Here is a 21,445-nt window from a genome sequence, read left to right as displayed (position 1 = left end):
ATATCCCTTCATATGATATTCCATATATAATAGCATATCAATAGCATATCACCATGCTTATCAGTGAATGGTATTTACATGGTCATCATAATGAAAATATCTAATACAGACTTAACCAAAAACTGAGAAAATTATATTGGGAGACACCTAGAAGGAAGGAAAGGGTAGTTGTAAGAACACAAAAATCCTCATGATAGAACATTACTAGAAAATGGTTAGAATTGATCATGCAACAGACAGCATACATACATATACATATAAACATTTGCAAGAAACTATGGTTCGGAGTTCCCGTCGTGGCGCAGTGGTTAACGAATCTGACTAGGAACCATGAGGTTGCAGGTTCGATCTCTGCCCTTGGTCAGTGGGTTAACGATCCGGCGTTGCCGTGAGCTGTGGTGTAGGTCGCAGACGCGGCTCGGATCCTGAGTTGCTGTGGCTCTGGCGTAGGCTGGCAGCTACAGCTCCAATTGGACCCCTAGCCTGGGAACCTCCATATGCCGCGGGAGCGGCCCAAGAAATGGCAAAAAGACAAAAAAAAAAAAAAGAAACTATGGTTAAACCACTTAGAGCCTTTTTTTTTTTTCACTTAAAGTCTTTTTAGGTTGTTTGACTTTTAAAACTATGCGTATATATTACTTTAAGCTGAGATGAAAGAGAAAAAGAAAGAGTAAGAGGAGGGGGAAAAGAGTAACAGTACTGAAGGTCTAAAGTAAAGTAATAACAATGGAGATGGACACAAGTGATGCTTAACTAGATATATGAGGAATATATATATATATGAACGGGACAGGGGAAGACCGCATAAGAGAAAAAAACAAAAACAAACATTAAAAACACCTCCAGGTTCTCAGGGTTCTGGCTTAGAAAATATCTTTAATTTATCATTTAAATGTAGTCACTTCTAAAGGTCATTTTTTTATTACACTAAAGTAATGCCACTTCTAATTCTGACTCAAAATTAAGACCATGTTCTACAATGATCTTAAAGATAGTACTAACTGAAACAGTGCTTTCAGAGAGTATACAAAGGAAATACTTTATATTTAAATAGGTGCCATTCTTTTACAAATTAAAAAAAAATTTTTTCCCTTCTATAAACATGTATCACAAATCATTTCTTGAGAGTTCCTGCTGCAGCACAGTGGGTTAAGAATCTGCTGCAGAGGCGCAGGTTTGATCCCCAGCCCAGCACAGCAGCTTAAAGGATCTGGCAGCTGCAGCTTAGATTCAATCCCTGGGCCAGGAAATTCCATATGCTATGGGTGCCCATTAAAAAAATAAAAAACAAAAAATCACACATCTATAAAACATTTCTGGGTCTAACATTATTTAAATATTTAGTAGTCCACCCTCCAAAAGAATAACATAAAATAAAAGTTCTTCTCATTTTTCCAAACATTATGTAAATCATGAAATGATCCCTTTCTTTTCTAAACTATTTTACTTATTATATAGGCTTAAGTCGAATGATTAAAAACACTACTATATGTTTACGGTCAAACTGAGATCCTTGAAAGAGTATTTATCATCTACATATTAAGTAGGCAGTGGGGACATAGGATGTAATAATCTACAACTAGAAAACCAGGTAAGGTCAAGCAATGCCTAATAATAAAAGATTAGGGAAATTCACTGTATATTAATAATAAAAGCATCATTTAAATCCAGATGGTATAGGTTATGAGCTGAACTGTTTCTCCAAAATTCATATGTTGAAGTCCTCACCATCAATACCTCACAAAGTGACTGTATTTGGAGGCAGAGCCTTTAAAGAGGTAATTAAGTTAAAATGAGGTTATGAGTGTGGGTGCTAATCAACTATGACTGGTATCCTTAAAAAAAAGAGGACATCAGGACACAGACACATGTATGAAGGTAAGACCATCTCAAGACAAAGGAAGCAGATGACCATCTAGAAGCCAAGTAGAGAGGCCTGGAACAGACCCTTCCCTCAAGGCCTTCAAAAAGAAACTACCCTACCAACATCTTGATCTTAGACTTCTAGCCTTCAGAACTGTGAGAAAATAAATTTCTTCTGCTGTTTAAGCCATCCAGTCTATCCTCTTCACTCTTTTTAACAGTTAAATGTTAAATGGCAAATGATATTGCCATTATTAATATAACAAGGATATATTGTTGAAAAAAGAATTTTTAAGATATGTAGTAGCTTTACAATATTTTTTTAGAAATAATTAGTTTTTGTCTATGCATGAAACATGTGATTATGTTCCAAATTGATAATGCTAGCTATTTCATTTCTACTTTACTAATTTTTAAATTTATATTATTTCTTTTTAGGTGAGCATTTACTACTCTAACAATTTTAAGTGTTTTTGTCTTGAAGGAAATGTGCCTACCTCTCATTCTTTCTCCTGAAGAAAAGCTATCAGTACAAAAGCCACATACACTAGTCTCAGTCATGGCAGCAACACTTACTTTTCGGCTAAAAAGGGTTTTTGCACATCAAGTCAGAGTTGACTTTCTGTAAACTGTCACCTAAGTACTGCCACAGTGATACCAGTCAATTTTATGAGCCACTGTAAGTAAAGCCAAATACTGAAACATGAAACTTGGGATTCAGAAATTCTTGGATCTAATTTTGATCTCCAAACTCATCATGTGACTACAGACAAGACGGCAAGTTATATCTCAGTTTTCCTTCCTATAAAATAAAGATAACTATTATTAAAGTGGATTTCATTAAATTAAATGTACAGGTACTTAATTTTTTGTCTTTTTTTTTTGTCTTTTTAAAAAAAGCTCAATTTTTCAGTTTGATATAAACATATAACTACATAATTGGTTCATTCCTCAATGAATCCAAATTTAAATAAAAATCATGTTTCTATTAAGCTCTTAACTACTTGAAGAAGTCTGAAATTATTAAATTACAAAGTTTTTTAAAAGCATTCTTCTATAAAAATGAACAATCACATAATGTGCTATTTTAGTAAATTTGTATTTTCAGATACTGTGACATTAATCTTCATCTGTTACCTACTCTTCACATTTCAAATATAATTATTTCCATAAGAAAACATAATTTTAAATAAATTTTAGTTTCTATTTTTGTTTTTTTAAAAATCAATGAATTTAAAAGGAAAAAAATTAGATCATAGATTAATTCATTCAAAAATACTCAAACTAATTATACTTATTGTTTTCTGCATACAAGGTAATGTGTGCTATGTTCTAGGGAAAAAACAAAGATCAATAAGTCATAGTATTTGCCTAAAATAACTTAAAACCTAGTATGTCTATAATTCAAAATAAATTCCATTAAAATAAACATTATTAAAAAATCTGAGGATTTCCCCTTGTGGTGCAGCAGAAATGAACCTGACTAGGAACCATGATGTTACGGGTTTGATCCCTGGCTTGCTCAGTGGGTTAAGGATCCGGCATTGTCGTCAGTTATGGTGTAGGTCTTTGAGGCAGCTTGGATCCTACATTGCTGTGGCTGTGGTGTAGGCTGGCAGCTACAGCTCTGATTCGACCCCTAGCCTGGGAACCTCCATATGCCACAGGTGTGGCCCTAAAAAGCAAAATATATATATATTTTTTGTATATATATTTGTGTATATATATTTTTCTGCTAATATTTACACACATTCACACAAATTTTTAAAAACCTGTTTTAGTTATAAAGCAACAAAGTAAACTATTAGATGACAGAAACCTAAAATATTGAGATACACAGCTAATTTAATCTTTACATTCCTCTTTATTCCCAGGCTGACAAAAATAAGTTTTCTGGCTTTTTAATTTCCAAGTTATTTGGAATGAATTAGTCCACAGGAAAAAAAATATTTTAACCTCAGAAGTTATTGCTATAAACGTTTAAACTACTAATACAAGAGATCCTAGTGAATATTGTGTTTAACTAAATTCACCAAGTTCTGAGGTCTCTTTAACTCAAATATTTGAATAGTTGTAACTTGTCCCTAAACTAACATTAGTGAGTGGTATGTATATGTCAAGTAGATAAATACAAGACAATTCTTACTCAGCATTAAGGACATATTTATACCAAGAATATAGAATATTCTTTAAGAGACTTAATAACGAAGTCTATGAAACTCACATATTTTTTAAGTGATCATATAAATATCATTTAGCAAAACTCTAGTATTCAATTTACAATATTCATTAATAAGTGACTTATCCCAGAGTTCTCTTGTGGCACAGCACATTAAGGATCTGGTATTCTGGTATCACCACTGTGGCAGCTTGGGTTGCTGCTGTGGTAACGGGTTCCATCCCTGGCCTGGGGAACTTCCAAATGCCACTGGCACGGCCAAAATAAATAAATAAATAAACAAAGACCTAGCCATATGAACAAGATATCCATGCCTAGGATTACAGGAATGACATCAAGATAACCTACTTCAAAAGTGTGAGGACCACAACTGCTAATTAGGAAAAAAACCTCAATTAATACACTAGCAAACACACTAAAAGTTGGCAATTAGAACAGTAATTTCAAGAGTTCCTACTGTGGGAGTTCCCATCGTGGCTCAGTGGTTACCAAATCCAACTAGGAACTATGAGGTTGCGGGTTCGGTCCCTGCCCTTGCTCAGTGGGTTAACGATCCGGCGTTGCCGTGAGCTGTGTAGGTTGCAGGCGTGGCTCGGATCCCGCGTTGCTGTGGCTCTGGCGTAGGCTGGTGGCTACGGCTCCGATTAGACCCCTAGCCTGGGAACCTCCATATGCCAGCGAGAGCGGCCCAAGAAATGGCAAAAAGACAAAAAAATAAATAAATAAATTAATTTAATTTAATTTAAAATTCAGTTCCTCAGTTTCACTAACAACACTGCAAGTGTTCAAAGCCACATGTGGCTGGTAGCTAATGCACTGGACAACGCAGCTACAGATCATTTCTACTGGATAATGCTTGTCTAAAGAATCACTGCCATACTTCATTCTGGTTAATAAACACAAACAAAGAGTTTCATGGATTCCTTTGGCATGTCACTGGAGCATGTCAAAACCATCACAGTAAAAATCTCTTAAGTCACCACTTCAGAATTATGGTGGTAAAGCACAGAATCTATGAAGGATTAAATCAGCTAATACTGAAGTAAAATACCCAGCAAAGATATGCAGCAGGGATGGCAAAGCTCCAAAAGGTTCCTATAGCTTCTGCAGCACACAATTGACTCCAACATAGCCAGAAAAAAAGAATACACTACACTTCAGCTACTGACTCAGGTAGAAATTTCATGCCCAAGTTTAATACATTTGTTTCTAAATGAATTCCAAATAAGTGATTTAAAAAGACTTTTTAGATAATTCACTGGCTTTTGGAGAATGCTCACATAAATAATTATAAATCCTACTTTTTAAATTGTTTCTAGCTTTTATATATCTAAAATTAAACCGTATCTTTTTTTTTTTTTGTCTTTTTGCCTTTTCTAGGGTCGATTCCTGCAGCATATGGAGGTTCCCAGGCTAGGGGTCTAATCAGAGCTGTAGCCACCAGCCTACACCACAGCCACAGCAATGCAGGATCCTAGCCGCATCTGCAGGCTACACCACAGCTCACGGCAACGCCGGATCCTTAACCCACTGAGCAAGGCCAGGGATTGAACCTGCAACTTCACGTTCCTAGTCGGATTTGTTAACCACTGCGCCACGAAGGAAACTCCAAAAATTAAACTATATCTTAAGGATTGTATACTACGAAAACTTTTAGGTCAAAGGAAATATGGGTCCACATTTTTACTTTCAGCCATTGATAGAGATAATCTGATGCAATGTCACTGTGTTAAATAATAAACATAATGCATTTAGTCCCATTTATTCTCTGATAAGGGAAAAATTAAGAAATTCCATAAATCGGAGTTGCTGTCATGGCTCAGAGGAATCAAATCTGACGAGTATCCATGAGGATACTCATGGATATTTATATATAAAACTTATTTCATAGAATTACAATGGAGATTAAATGATAATTTACATAAAGCACATAGCTCATTGTCTAGCACAAAGAAATCACTCAATAAATCTTAACTGCTTTTACTTCTGGGCTCGATCTCACCTTAAAGAACTCTAAGAACAGATTATGATGTCATTATTATAATGGAATTTATAATCTATCAGCTGAATATTTAAAAATAACTTGTTATATGAGATCTTCATTACAGTAGTATTTCTCATAATAAAATTTTAGTTTTATAAATAAACTTTCCAGAATGTGGCTGTCAAATCTATCCTGCTGTATTTTCCTCTTTTTAAAAAAGCATTTATAAACTATTTACAATACTCATTAACATAAAAAAATTTCAAATCTTCATATGCATGTAACGCACACCTAAAATTTGTCAACACTGATAAATTATGTACTGCTAATCTCATAAATATCTAGTACAAAAATACCAAAATATAAAAATTAACATTTTTATGTTAATTTGCATAGTGTCTTATGCCATTTCCATTTTTTAAAAAAGCACTTTCATTCTACATACATCCCTGTAATTTAATTTCTAAAAAAAAAATAATTTTAAAAATGAGTAGGCAGTAAGCAGAAGACAAAAGTGAATGCTAGAAATATGATAAATGGTTACGTTCTCCAACTAACTGGAACTCAAAAGTTAGAGTTACCCAAGGAAATAATCCAAGAAATAATCACATTATGAAGTTAATCTTTGTTTTTTCTCATCATAAAAATGTTTGTTTGGTTTTTTTGTCTCTTTGCATTTTTTAGGGCCACTTCCCACGGCATATGGAGGTTCCCAGGCTAGGGGTCCAATCGGAGCTGTAGCCACGAGCCTACACTAGAGCAGCAACACCAGATCCAAGCTGCGTCTACAACCTACACCACAGCTCACCACAATGCCAGATCCTTAACCCACTGAGCAAGGCCAGGGATTGAACCCGAAACCTCATGTTCCTAGTCGGGTTCGTTTCCACTGCACCACGACAGGAACTCTAACGTTTTAATTGAGGGCTGCATTACTAACCAAGAAGTTGGCAATACCACAACCAGGTATGATTAATTTAACATAAAAGGGAAAAAGCAAAACAAAAAGACAATCATTTCAAATAGTGAAAATTTACATTCAAAATCAGTGTAGCAGATAAAAATAAAATTCACCTAACATAAATTTAGTCTAGGATTAACATGCTAGCTGTAAGAAACATTAATATACTTAGAAGAGTTTTCCAGCAGAATGATTTGGATGACAAAGGGTCATTGGAACACTGTTCAAAAGACGTCTGATCTATCACTTTTCTCCTCTTACAAATTTCCCAAGAAATCAAGCATTCAAATTACTCCACTGATTTAAAGCTTTAGTTTATGCTCTACTTCATTTAATAAATAATTTATTTAGTCTTTGCCATTAATGGCATACTGAAATAGAGGTCTATATTTTAGAATTCTAATCCCAAATGAATAGAGCTTTTAAGGATTCAAAGTGGGTTCTTAGCTATGAGTAAAAATCTAATATTTCCAATCCTGCTTTTATGATCTCTCAATAATTTCCAAATATCTCAAGGAAATACCAGAAAATTAATTTTAATGTTCACTATTTTAAAACCACACAGTCTTTTAAGGGAGACGAGTCATTTTTAAAACTCCAGTTTTTTATCACCTTAGTATCCACCATCACCTATTGATTCCATCATGGAAATTAACTGTAATAGGATTAGAAAAGCAGAGAATGATCATGTCTACTTTGACATTATAACACAAATCACACAAATAGAAACATTAAATCATAAGCAATAAACCCATATTTAATTGCGAGACCTCAAAAATTTGATTTCAAAAAATTCAGGCATTTAAATATAAAATTTTACAAATAAATTACTATAATTTTTATTTATAAACATTAAGCAAATGAAATTTTAAGTCAGTATTTCCTCCTTCTATGGCTTTTGTTTTACTGTTAGAAAACTAAGCATCTTTTATATAATCTGTAACATTGTTACTATTAAAAACCACAGACTTTTACTTGAAAAGGACATATTCCAACCACACAAAATACACAACTGAAAACAACTGATGACCAGCACCTATGATACTGCATATAAAATACTGAGGGGTCACGGAAACTCTATATAAAATGTTTTATCAAATCTCACCCAATTTCTCAAAGACTCTAATTTTTATGTAAAGTAGAACAGTGCCTTCTGAAAATGGTCAAGGAGAAAGGGACCTATAAAAGGGAGAATATGGATATACATCATTCTATTTTTTTAATAAACCAAAAATTTCAAATGTTATTTTTAAAAAGGATGATAAACTCAGGAATCTTAACAGTAAACAGGCAAACATAGAAAGGGAAGGACTGGGATTCTGCCTTGAAAGAAGTGACATACAAATGAGATCAGAAAAAGGATAGGGAAAATCCAGGTCCTAAAAGAGGGTATCCAACCTATTTCCAAGACTACAGCTCCAAAAGCAATAATTAGGCCAGCTTCTCCTGTCCATGTCCTAACTTACAGAAAAAAATTTCATTCTCTGAAGGAAGGTAATCAAAGAATCACCACTTTAATTCAGAGAAATTCAGATGGATTGCTCAAAGCCTATCGGGAATCAAAATATGCCACTTTGGCAGGCTTTAAGCTGAAGGCAATTAAGAGGCAGAAAACACAGAAAGAGCTCTCTGCCCTGCCACTATCTGTATAAAAGCAGGACATACATTTTTCATTGTGAAGGTCTTCCTCTTCCCCTCTCTCATACCAGGAGGAAGAAAAACTACCGTTATCATTGTAGACAGAAAGTCGGCACTGAGATGGGTCTGCCAAACAAACCTTACTAAAATAGTCCTTATCTTCCATTAGCATCCTCCATATATTTATATCCCATCAATTTACCACTCCTAGAAGCCCAAACCCCTTTTCCTTTGACCTGCCATTTCTCTCCAGAAAAAAACGGTATATAAGCTCCTATGTCTAACCACCTCTTTGGATCTTCATTTTTTTTTTCTTGGATGAAGACCTCTAGTAACATAAAAATTAAAAATTAACATCAAATAAAATTTGTATGCCTTTTCTCTTATTAATCTGCCTTTTATCAATTTATTTATTTATTTACTTTTGTCTTTTTAGGGCTGCACCTGCAGCATATGAAGTTCCCAAGGGGTCCAATCGGAGCTACAGCCTCCAGCCTACGCCACAGCAATGAGGGATCCAAGCCAAGACTGCCACCTATACCACAACTCATGGAAACTTAACCCATGGATCCTTAACCCACTGAGCAAGGCCAGGGATAGAACCCGAGTCCTCATGGATGCTAGTCAGGTTCATTAACCGCTGAGCCATGACAGGAACTCCAATTTAATTTGAAGATCCCAGATTAATCTAAGAGGATAAAGGAAAAGGGTGTCATACAAATAAAGACCTTCCTGTATACAGATTACATTTATAGACTGAACAAAAAGTATTATGCATGTTAATAACAAATGAGGCTTTCAAAAGGTCTCAAAAGAGGAGGATAAAAGGAAAGTCTAGCATAAATTTTTTTGGTATTTTCTCAAAAAACAAAATTTACAAAAAATATAAATTGAAGATGTACTATTTATCAGTTTTAGTTACCAGAGAGCCATTAAGTCCAAACTTCATTCAAAGAGTATATTTATTAAGCATGCACTATGTGCCAGGCAGGAATACGATGATGATAAAAATTAAGACACAAGTCTTGCACTCATGAACCTTACGGTCTAGAGACAGACAAATACAAACAGATTAAACTGACAATGGTAAGTGCTATGAAGGCTATGGACAAAGAATTTAAAAATTAGGTCTAGTTGGCATAATCAAAACTGGCTCCCCTAAGAAAGCAACGATTAAATTGTTACTTGAAGAATGAATTGGAGTCAACTAGGCAAATAGGAGAGAGAAGAAAACATTCCATCCAGAAGGAAAAGCATGTGCAAAAGATCTATGACCCAGCAAACAGGAGAAACTGAAAAGAAACCAGTGTGACTAGAAAGGAGAAGCAACATCCAAGACAATGAAAATAAGACAGGAATCAAACAGCAAAGCACTTTGGATGCCATGTTCAGGAAATTTTGCCCTTATCCTAAGAGCTATGGAAAGCCACCAAAGAAACTTTAAGCAGGAACTGATATAATCAGATTTGTGATACAGTGTCAAAGTAAAAGAATTTAAGTCTAAAATCAAAGAGGTGGTGGTTTTATTCTATTCTGTTCTAATCAATCCTCACTAGGAATACTGTGTATTCACCATGACTCTTTCAACTTAAGAAAACCCAGCTCAACCTGCCTTCAGCAAAAAGAGAATTTATTGGCTCATTAACAGAAACAGCTGCAAGCACATTTCAAACGATGATATGTAATCCCGTTTTTTCTTTCTCCATTCCTAAGCTTCACTTCCTCTACTCTGATTCTGTCCTCAGAAAGGGTCCTCCCATTGTGAGTGACTATAGCAGTTCAACTTAACTCTTTTCAACGTTCGAGATCCAGACAATGAAAAGACAATCATTTGTCTGATTGGAGTTGACCGTCTGGGCTAAAGTCATGCCCTTTCCTAAACCAGTCATTACTGATCCTCCTGGTAGAGACCCAAGGTATGGGGTGGGGGGCAGAAGAAAAGGGGAAAACTACAAGATAAATACTGGAGGACAGGATGGTTCCCAAAGGAAAACTAAGACATTTGCTAGCAAGGTAAGGGAGGTAAGGGTGAATGGATGCTGGGTAGCAAAAATTACACATGACCACTACAAGGAATTCTAAATGAAGCTCTGTCTCAGTCAAAGGACTGAAATATTTAATGTAGGAGACATGAGACTGGTGAGACAGGGGTGGCAGAAGTGAAAGCTGTTTATGTATATTGTAAAATCTGTCATAAGAAAAAAGGCAAGAGGAAGACTTGTTCCTTGGGGTTCAAGTAATTGTAATAATAACAATACTGACAATAGTTACTTAATTTGAGTAAACTAGAGAATTTCATTCCTACTTTGAACTTCAACACAACTACGTAATTCCTTATATACTACAAGTTATAATAATTATAAATTATTTTTACAATAACTATCATCATTACCATTTGCTAATTAATTAAATAAAAGCATTCAAACCCAGGCACTTCAAAGATCAGAGATTTCCCCATACACTATTTGCCTCCACCAGGAACAGGACCAAAATTACAGAGAGGCAGAGTTCATCTAAATATAAGAACAATTAGCTGTTAAAATATCAGGAAATGAGATGAACTTGAGATGCGATAAATCTCCAGAAAAAAAAATATGAAAAATTCAAGCATTATGCAATTGAAAATGATCACTTTCAAGATGCCCAAAAATCATTCTTCCAACCCTAACACTGTAAATATATTCATCTAGTATATGTAAATTTTTGCCTAGAGAGAAAATAAAGGGGGATATTCAGTTAAAAAAAAAAAAAGCCCTAATTGAGAATGCTGAATTATGAAAATTCATTTTGGAATTAGTAATAAAGTATTCTGGTAATCTACCTTCCATACCCACACATTTTCTAGAAACTCTCAAGTACACTGTAATGAATAAAGCAGTTGGGGTGGCACTCAACACTGAGAATAAAATTCTTGAATGAAATTAAATCATGTAAATTCCTGAACAAAAAGCAGTAATTGATAATTTTAAATAAACAATATAAATTGCATTTTAATAAATAAACTTGTTTGATGGTTTAACTCATAATTTGCAAAGATACTAAGATCTACTTCACAGATACTAATTCAGAGCAAACATCTCAAATCATCATGAGAACCAACTTTTTAGAATTTTAACATTTTTCTTAACACAAACTTTTTTTTTTTTTTTTTTTGTCTCTTTGCCATTTCTTGGGCCGCTCCCGCGGCATATGAAGGTTCCAGGCTAGGGGTCCAATCGGAGCTGTAGCCACTGGCCTACGCCAGAGCCACAGCAACGCGGGATCTGAGCCGCGTCTGCAACCTACACCACAGCTCACAGCAACGCCGGATCGTTAACCCACTGAGCAAGGGCAGGGACCAAACCCGCAACCTCACGGTTCCTAGTCAGATTCGTTAACCACTGCGCCACGATGGGAACTCCAACACAAACATTTTTAATGAAAAATTAATAAGTAGAAAGCTTGTGTTTCAGCAGACTGCTTAAATTTACAAAGCAATCCAAATCAACATAGGCATTAAAAAATTCTATGAAAAAGCAACCCATCTTAGAGTTCACTCTGCGGCTCAGCAGTAATGAATCCAACTGGTAACTATGAGGACACGGGTTTAATTCCCGGCCTTGCTCAGTGGGTTTAAGGATCCAGTATTGCCGGGAGCTGTGGGGTAGGTTTGCAGATGTGACTTGGATCCAGCGTGGCTGTGGATATGGCTATGGCGTAAGCCGACACCTGCAGCTCCAATTCAACCCCTAGACTGGGAACTTCCATATGCTGTGGGTGCAGCCCTAAAAAGACCAAAAAAAAAAAAAAAAAGCAACCCATCTTTACAAGGTATAGGGAATCTCTCTTTGCAACATCTCCACAAATACAACTTGCTACTAATCCTGATCCAGGCTGCAGTCCATTTGCTGCAGTTATTAACGCCCACTTTGTCAGCCAAAACCAAGCTGAGCACAACAGGACAGTACTCTACTGAAAGCATCCATCTTAAGATCCTAATGACCCCTCTAATAGACAAACCAACTGTTTCTTCCATTTTCATTTTCCTTATCTTGCATCTATTTTAAACCAAATTTTGTGAGACATCCTCGTTAGTAATTTTTTATATGCCAGTAGACTGGTTCTCTATACATTTCCTCCTTTTTAACTCTTTACAGGGTCTCCATATTCCCTTCCTCCTTAAACAATGTAAAATCAGGTTCCGTAAAGTTCCCACCTTAGCCCTACACAAACTGTTCTCTAAAAGACAGATCTAATAAATTCCATAGTCTTAGCTAGCAATTCTCAACAGCAGTCTATAAAATCCTCAAATATTAACTTCCAATGCTGACTCCTCAACTGTTTCAATCCTTCATGTTTTAACTCCTGAAAACGGCTAATACTTAAACTTACCTCAAATTCAGTATTTCCAAAACTGAACATAAATCTACCTTAAAAATTAGTTCTACAGCATTATTCACTATAGCTAAAAAGTAGAAACAAGCTAAATGTTTGTCAAATGATGAATATTTAAACAAAATATGATATATCCATACAAAGGAATCTTAAAAAGATGAAGTAATGATATATGTGACATGAATGAACCTTAAAAACATTTTGCAAAGTGAAGTCAGTCACATATGTATGATTCCAGTTATGTTTTCCCCCTTTTAGTCATCATATGTTATCAATTCCCAAGTGCTATAGTCTTCCTTCAAAATATTTCCCACAACCAACCTTGCCTTTCCATTCATTAAGTACTTGTTCAGGCCCTTAAAACCTCACACTTATAAGATTCACTATATGCTATTTCTCAGCATCTGGATCTATCTATTTTTATCCATTCAATATGGAACCACCAAAATTAACAATTTCCTAAAATAATGTGTTCACTGTATCACCTATTAATTCCAAACTTTTCAATAACTCTCCACCGATACATGCAGAGCTGGGTTACCCTAATGCCACAAGCTTCCAGAATACAGTGAGGCTCAGAATAGGCCAATGCTCCAGGAGCTGGCACTTCCACGGGTAGTTATGCTGCCACATTTGCACTGTCTAACCCAAGGAAAAGAGAACATGTAATTTTGAGCTAGAAAAGCTGAGGGTGAAAAAAGACATAGGCATCACATCTTAAGAGTATTACAGTGAACGAAATGAACTTTTTCTGAGACTCAATTTCCTCATCTATAAAGGATGGATGCTGATATACCACCCATTTCAAAGTATTATTTAGAGGATGAAATGTAACTATCAAACACAATAATCTCTAAAACACTTTTAATCTCTAAAACACTACATTAAAAAAATAAAGATTAAAAAGATATCTTGTGTTAGAAGGTCTCAAAAGAACACAAATACTAACAATGCAGTGTCAAAAGTAGTGCCAACTTTCTTATTTACCTTTTTTCTATTCAATAAAGTTGGGAGATCTATTGCTTATTTTTCCTCATGGAACTTAACAAAGCCAATTCCATGTTGCATTCTGTTCCATGAAGACCTTTCTACTAGCAGTTAGCAATCCTTTTTAGCTGAAAGTCAGATAATCTTAAACCTTGAAAAGGAAAAGCAAATGAGTAAACAAAGAAGACAGGGATCAGGATATTCCTAAAATCCTCAGATCTCTCCCAAACCCTCCAGGTTTTGCTTCTCAAACTTGCCAAAAGTTAAGAACAAATACCAAAAAATAAGGGACACACAGGGTAGAACCTAAGAGTAAGGAGCACATTATTTCATAGACTAACAACCTTTGCTTTGGATTAATATCCCTCAACTGAAAGACATGCAAGCAATTATCATGATGAAGAAATCAAATCTGGCCAAAAAAAAAAAAAGTGTGTGGTTGTGTGGTTTATTAACTTTTCAATAATTTTTACTAAAGGTATAGTTGATTTATAATATTGTGCCAATTTCTGCTATACAGCACAGTGACCCAGTCATACATACATATACATTCCCTTTCTTATATTATCTTCTGTCATGGTCTATCCCAAGAGACCAGATATAGTGCCCTGTGCTGTATCTTTTTCTAAAGATAAAGCCCACAAACCCAAGTTGAGAAATTTAACAAATATACATTAATTTACTTAAAAATTACTATAACCCACTGCATATTCACACGAACATTATGTAAAATAGCTATATTTCCCAAGACAAAATAAAGAAGAGTGGTTCTGTTTTCAATTTTTACAAATCTCAATAATTTTATGTTCATAAAGACAGCTGGATTCTCTTATGTGCTTCTGATTCAATCTGTTACACTACATCGTTGTGTCAAAGTGAGGAAACCCCAGATTCATAAGGTAGGTAGAGGATAAAGGCAGGGCCTTGAAGAACCTTTGAAAGCACCTCAAATCCCCAGACCATAAATATCATTTCAAAAGTCACCATCTGCATTCACCATCATGGTGTATTAAACCAGAAAAGGAGAAATGCTTGCAATGAAATGACTGAAAAATTTTCTATTGAAACCAGTTCACCAAAAAGCCTAAATACTACACCCTGATCCTACAGGGTTCCAGTTAATCATTTTTAACCATGGAGGATCTCTTAAGGTAAACTATGGAAGGCAAAAGAAAAAATGGTAAAAATATTTTAGAGTGGAAACCCCAAGTAACAACTTTCTAAGTACTACTTGCATTCATTAAGGTCAGAGTGCAAAAGGGTGAAAAACTTCATGGTACCATGAGGCAAGCAGGTTTAATGTGTGTTGCAAACCAGCAGACCTCTGCATCTCACCATACAAACTAACGGTCAGTATACTATCAGAGTTCATAGGAATAACTTTAGTTTTTTCTTTCCTTAGCAGTTTTAGTTTTAAAAATTGATAACGACTTTCATTGTTCGTAGACATCTTCAAATAACAAAAGGAAATTTTACTCATTACTTTAAAATAGAATAAAACTCTATCTTACTATGTGGGTCTACAGAATCCTTTTACAAATCTAAGATACGTAACAGAACCTTAGTGATTTTACTTTCCCCACACCTTGAAATATTTTGCTAATTCCATCATCCTAGGTGTTTTTTCACCACTGCTCATCAATTTTTCCTAACTATGCTTTTGAAAAAAACTAAAATAATAAGAAAACAAAAGAATTGCTTAGAAAGATAATGCAAGAGTGAAATAAATCATCCTAATGCATTATCCTTCACCTTTTTTTTTTTTGAGTTTTCTAATTGTTGGTACAAAATACTGCATTCCAGATTTCTATACCAAAAAGGTATATAGACGATTCAAGGTATTATCTTTGCAGTCTGTATCAGGAAGGAAAAACTTTACTTGTACCCTTTTAGGTACCTTGACCTGTGAACTAAACTAACAAAAGACAAATCAACAGAAGAAAAAGCATATAATTTTTATTAATATTTACATATACTGGAGTTCACAGAAAAGAAGTAAAACTTAAAGAAGCAGTTAGACTTGAGAGTTTATATACCATTTTAACAAAGGAAAGGAAATTGGGAGTTTGAGAGACAATACATCATAGGGAAGAAACTAAGAAATATGTGGTGGAACTAACGGAAGGTAAGTTTATTTTAGCTGGGTCTGTTCATGCAAACTCATCTCATTGTCGACCCTCCATCTCAGGTCATAAACATCTCTTCCCTTCCTGGTACAGTGAGGAAAACACTCACAGAAAGAAATGTATGCCCTGCTTCTAGGCAGTGACCAGGAGGAGAAAAAACTCTTCTTCTGTTGATTTCAACTTCATTCCACTCAAAATAATCCTTACATCAAAGGCATATTTTAGGGTGGCATATCCTGTTCCTCTTCATCTGTTTTCAATTAATAAATACAGTTAAGAGCTCAGAACTTTTTGGCGTTCCCATTGTGGCACAGCAGAAATGACATGAGCTGTGATGTAGGTTGCAGATGCGGCTCAGGTCTTAAGTTGCTGTGGCTGTGGTGTAGGCCAGCAGGTATAGCTCCAATTCGACTCCTAGCCTGAGAACCTCCAGGTGCAGCCTTAAAAAGCAAAAAAAAAAAAAAAAAAACTCAGAACTTTTTATTTTCTGTCCATCTGTCCACAATGGAATAGAAGAAAACTAATAGAGGAGCTATTTTTTTTTACAATAATTAGATGAACCTAAAAGATAAATGCAAAGATAGACAGCAAGCAATGTAATAATGATAGTAAAATTTGGGAAATCTCAGACTAAGTACTCAGATGAGATATTCTAGATTTTCTCAAAAGTCAACAATCAATGAGTGAACAACATATTTCTAAAAACTAAAAGGAAATATAATATTCTCAGTCAGTAGGAAAGACTTTATCATGCAGTATTTTTACAAGAATGCAGATAGATCATGCTTTTTTGCTAAAAGGACATGTGACAGTATTCTTTCATCCTTCATGTTTGTGGGCTAAAATTCACTTGATACAGTTTATAAGCAGTTAAGTATTGAATGCAGGTGTATACAATGGTGACTAGAAGGAAATTCAATGATGTAGAAATTTTTCAAATTTACTGGATTATTCTAATTGATGCTTACAAATCTAAAACTGAAAACATCTTGCAATTATGAAACAAAGAAGATGGCCATCTCCCCTTCAACAAAATTTTAAACCATCCAAAGTTTCAAAAAATTCTTCAAGTACTGCATTTGATATGCACATTGGAGAAAGAAGACCCAGAAAGAATGATAAGAAGCTTTTAGGGAAGTACTTGAAATCTCCAATCACTATTTACAAGGTAAATGTGTTCCACGTTGACTTATGACAGTTGATGAGTTAGTTGCATTCAGACAATGTTGCTCATTTCAGGTATATACACCTTCAAAATCAGGTAAATATGTAATAAAAATCTGGGCAACATGTGAAAGTGAACATTGTAAGATTTTTCACTATTTTTCCTGGTATACCAAGAGTTAAAAAAATCCTTAAAGCAAAATTGTTTGGCAAAAATCAATAAAAATCCAAAACGATATTTTTGATATAAGTTACCAAGTAAACCAATTCATCACATATATCTTTAAAACAACTTGGAAGTTCCCATCATGGCTCAGTGGTTAACAAATCCAACTAGGAACCATGAGGTTGAGGGCTCGATCCCTGGCCTTGCTCAGTGGGTTTAGGATGCCGAATTGCTGTGGCTGTGGCTGTGGTGTAGGCCAGCAGCTAGAGCTCTGATTAGACCCCTAGCCTGGGAACCTCCATATGCCACAGGTGCAACTCTAGAAAGACAAAAGACAAAAAAAAAAAAAAAACTTGACTGAAAATCAAGTATTTTTGAATCCTCTGAAGCAGGAAAAAAAAAAAACTATTCTGGAATACATATTAATGCATATGTCATAACTATTTCTCATCTTTCAAAAGTTACTTCAAATAACAAAATACAACAATCTCCAATTTCCTGTCATCTAAAACTGTAACTTACTTTCTATTTACAAAAACTATTATTCCATGTAGGTACATCCCCTGTCCAATTTGTATAGAAAAAGAAATCTTGGCATGGTTCTAAATGTTCTCTTGAATAAAGAAAACAAGTGTGGTAGAAGAGGGTACAAAATTATTTATTGCTTTCCTTTGACCTCCTCTCCTCTACCAAGAAAGCCAATGCTGTAGTAAAGCGCTAGGCTGAAGAAGCAGGACTGGGCTATAAACCCTAACAGGAAAGAAAGCGTTGAAGTGGGGATGCTGAGGTTTGTATTCCTTCCCCATCAAACTGCCCCAGAAGTTTTCTATTTCTCACAGCTCACTATACAAGAGTCTTAAGCAAACTTTCAAAGTCTGTCTACTATCTACTTCTGTCTGTCTCCTCTCCCCAGTCACCCTGGGCTCTAATGCCAACTGGAACAGCAATTACAATTTCCCTGAATTAGATAAATTAGTCCTATCCTTCAAAACTGCTCCCCTCCTTTATCCCCAAACACCCATTTCTAGAGAACTACTTCCAACCATGTTTTACGAGATTACTGCAAATTCATATTAAATACTAATGACAAAAATATCATCGCATAGATTACTTGCTAATTAGCAAAAGGAAATGTTTACAATGGAAAGACAGTCTGTCACCACCTTACCCAAGAGGTAAAAATTAGGAGTAGCAATAGGATAACCCTACTTTAAGTACCTTCTGATGCTGTAGAAGGTGCAGCACACTGCAGGACTTGTTAAGTATTCTTGCCAAAAATATTTGGCCTGATCTACTCAAGTCTTTAGACCTAACTTAGAGTTTACAGAAAATACAGGACACAGGGTACAATTTAACCTCATGAGGAAGAAACTGCCAGTAAAACACAGAAGGTAGGTTATTCTACATGCCTACTAGCCTGGTCTCTTCAAAAGGTCAACGTCATTCCAAGAAAAAAAAAAAGAGAGAGAGACAACTACACTAAATTAGAAGAAACTAACACGAACTTAATTCATGACTGGATACTGGTTCCAAAATAAATGACTAAAAAGGACATTTGGGGGACAACAGGGAACGGGTGAAGAAAACGTGAATACATACTACATACATTTATTAGATTATCCGGGATTATGTAGGGATTATTTTTAATTTTAAATGCGATTATGGTGTTGTAGTTACAAAGAAAATCGGCCTTAATTTTATAGTGTATGTACGGACACGCACAATACTTAGATGTGAATTGTTATGAGAGATGAAACACACTTTGAAAATGCTCACCAAAAATAATGTGAGGTAAGTAAAGCAAATACGGCAAAACAGTAACAACTGTAAAAACTAGATGGTAGGTATGAATGCTCAATTGGGCTATTCAACTTTTCAATGTTTGGGGGAAAATAACGTGAAAGCTTTTAAATTTTGTTAAAATTTAAATTAATAAATGAACTCATAAAAATAAAAATGCAAAAGAGGTGGCAATGGAATAGAATTTCTTAAATTTTATAGGTGAGCCTCCTTTGCTCTCCTCCTCACTCACCTTGTTCTCATTAAAAAAATAATAATAGTAATATAGTCAATTGAGCACTGAATGAAGAATCAGAAGACCTAAGATTCTAGAAATGATTTATCGCTTCCCAGCCATGACTTCATTAAAGATCTCTCACCCTGAGCTCTCTTTCATCTTCAAAATCAGTCCTATCAACACACACAACACTGCGCAAGTGGTAAGGAGTTAGCAGTGACTAATACAAATGCAAGATAAAATTATAATGGTATTTGTACCGATGCTTTAAAACATCGAGAGCACACAGGCCCAACTTAATTCGCTCAGCAAACCTGCGCCTTGGTGACAGGCACAATAAGTTTCTGCTTAGGTACAGCTTGAGTTGACACGGTAATGACCCAATGCAGGACATCTCACAAATGCGGAGAGATAGCTTTTGTGCTTTAAATCTCTCCTCTTACGTTTCAATTTTATGTTTAATGCCGATAGAGAACGTCAAATCCTCAATACACAGTTCAAACCTGAAAACAATGAATAAATAAGGTTTAAGTTCACAGGTTTGGTTTTTTTAAAAAAAAAAACACCTCATTGCAAACAAAGAGAAACCCTTTGGACGAAGGTCTCCCGTGCTTGCAGAAGCGGCTTCACTTTGACGTTTCTCCTCTCTAGCTGATTTCTCCATAAAGGCGTTAACACTTGAGATAAGTTGGGAGGAACTCCTTCCACCCTAAAAGCAGGATAAAACCTCAGAGTGAGCTCATTCTTTCCATCTCACCAAGGGAAATCTGCAAGCTCAGTTAGGAAATTGTGTATCCAAGTCCACTGCGCTCCTCAGGGCCCCTTTCCCGCAGACAATAACGGGACGTCTAGGGCAGAGCGGGGAAGTCCTTTCACAGGAAAGAGGATGTGAGCGGGGAATGACTGGTCACCTGGGCCGAGGAACCTAGGCCCTAAGGTCCCCGAGGCCTCCAAGTTATGCAGCCCCTTTGGTCCCTGCCTCTGACTGAAGAGACTCGGGGGAGCGCTGGAAGGAGAGGAGCGTAAGTCCCCGCCAAACATCAGCACAAAACGTAAGAAAGACCAGTGGAGTAGCCTCCGAAGAGTAAAGCCCAAACCAGACCAGGGACAAACAGGTCCTGGGAGGCGAGGCGGGGAGGAGGCGGCGGCGGCGGCCTGCGCGGCCCCGGCCTGCGGCCCCGAGCCGGCTGCCGCGTCGCGGCGGGATCCCTCCCCCGCCGGGGCCAGCGCAAGATGGCGGTCCGGCCACCGCCGCGCAGCCGGTCTCTTCCCCCGCGCCCTGGACGCTCTCGGCGACCCGCGCCGGCCTCGACACCCCCAGCCCGGCGCCCCCGGAGTGAGGCCGCGCAGGCCGCGCGGGAGGGCCTCTGCCTGCTGCAGCGCGGGGCGGGCGAGGGCGGGCGGGGGCGGGGGGCGCTTACCGTGAGCGGAGCGGATCGGCCTGACTGGGGCCCTGAGGAGGAGGAGAAAGAGGAGGAGGAAAAGGAGGAGCACGAAAAACTACACAGCAGCGACGGCGGCGGCTCCCATTGCGGAGCAGGCAGCCGAGCCGTGGGCAGGGGGGGAGCTCTCGTGGAGCCGGCGCGCTGCCTCATGGGTAGGCTCCGGGTCAGCCTCCGCGCGTCCGGGCTCCCTTTATTCTTGCAGATGCGGGAGGCGGACGTGGGCATGTGCGTCGCGTCGCGGGCCCTCGAAGGCCCCGGAGCCCTACCACGCGCCTGCAGAGGCCGAGGGCCAGGGCCAGGGCCCCAGGCACAGCTCCGAAGCCTGGGCAGCGTCGAATCTAAAGATATGGAAACGCGAGTTCTGGGGGCTCCCCATGTGTAACAGCTAGTTCTCCGCAGGCTTGGAAAGTAAGAAGGTTTAGAAAGAGAGGCGCCATTAAAAAGAAATTCTGTGCCTGAGCGGCGAAGACCACACAACAGACGAGAAAAAGAAATGGAGACGGCTCTTTTAATAATTGGCTAATTTTGCCAAATTTGTATT

At 36.9% G+C, this 21,445-nt stretch overlaps 1 protein-coding gene across 5 annotated transcripts in view; it reads right to left on the bottom strand.

The window, feature by feature from the left end:
* ZNF280D (zinc finger protein 280D) overlaps window positions 1–21,028 on the bottom strand; it is a 124,300-nt gene extending 103,272 nt beyond the window's left edge. For 2 of the 5 annotated variants that reach the window (XR_007133084.1, XM_047766276.1), the window contains exon 1: window positions 20,881–21,027. The gene's annotated coding sequence lies outside the window, so the exon portion shown is untranslated. Of the gene's footprint in view, window positions 1–13,986; window positions 14,138–20,880 lie in introns of all 5 variants that reach the window. The other 3 variants (XM_047766273.1, XM_047766274.1, XM_047766272.1) reach the window with 3 other exon arrangements.
* Window positions 21,029–21,445: the final 417 nt, after the last annotated feature.

Source organism: Phacochoerus africanus, chromosome 2 (genome assembly GCF_016906955.1).
Source record: "Phacochoerus africanus isolate WHEZ1 chromosome 2, ROS_Pafr_v1, whole genome shotgun sequence".
In the NCBI taxonomy this organism is placed as follows: domain Eukaryota; kingdom Metazoa; phylum Chordata; class Mammalia; order Artiodactyla; family Suidae; genus Phacochoerus; species Phacochoerus africanus.
Note: the sequence above shows the minus strand (reverse complement) of the source record. Positions and strands in the feature narration are given on the sequence as shown.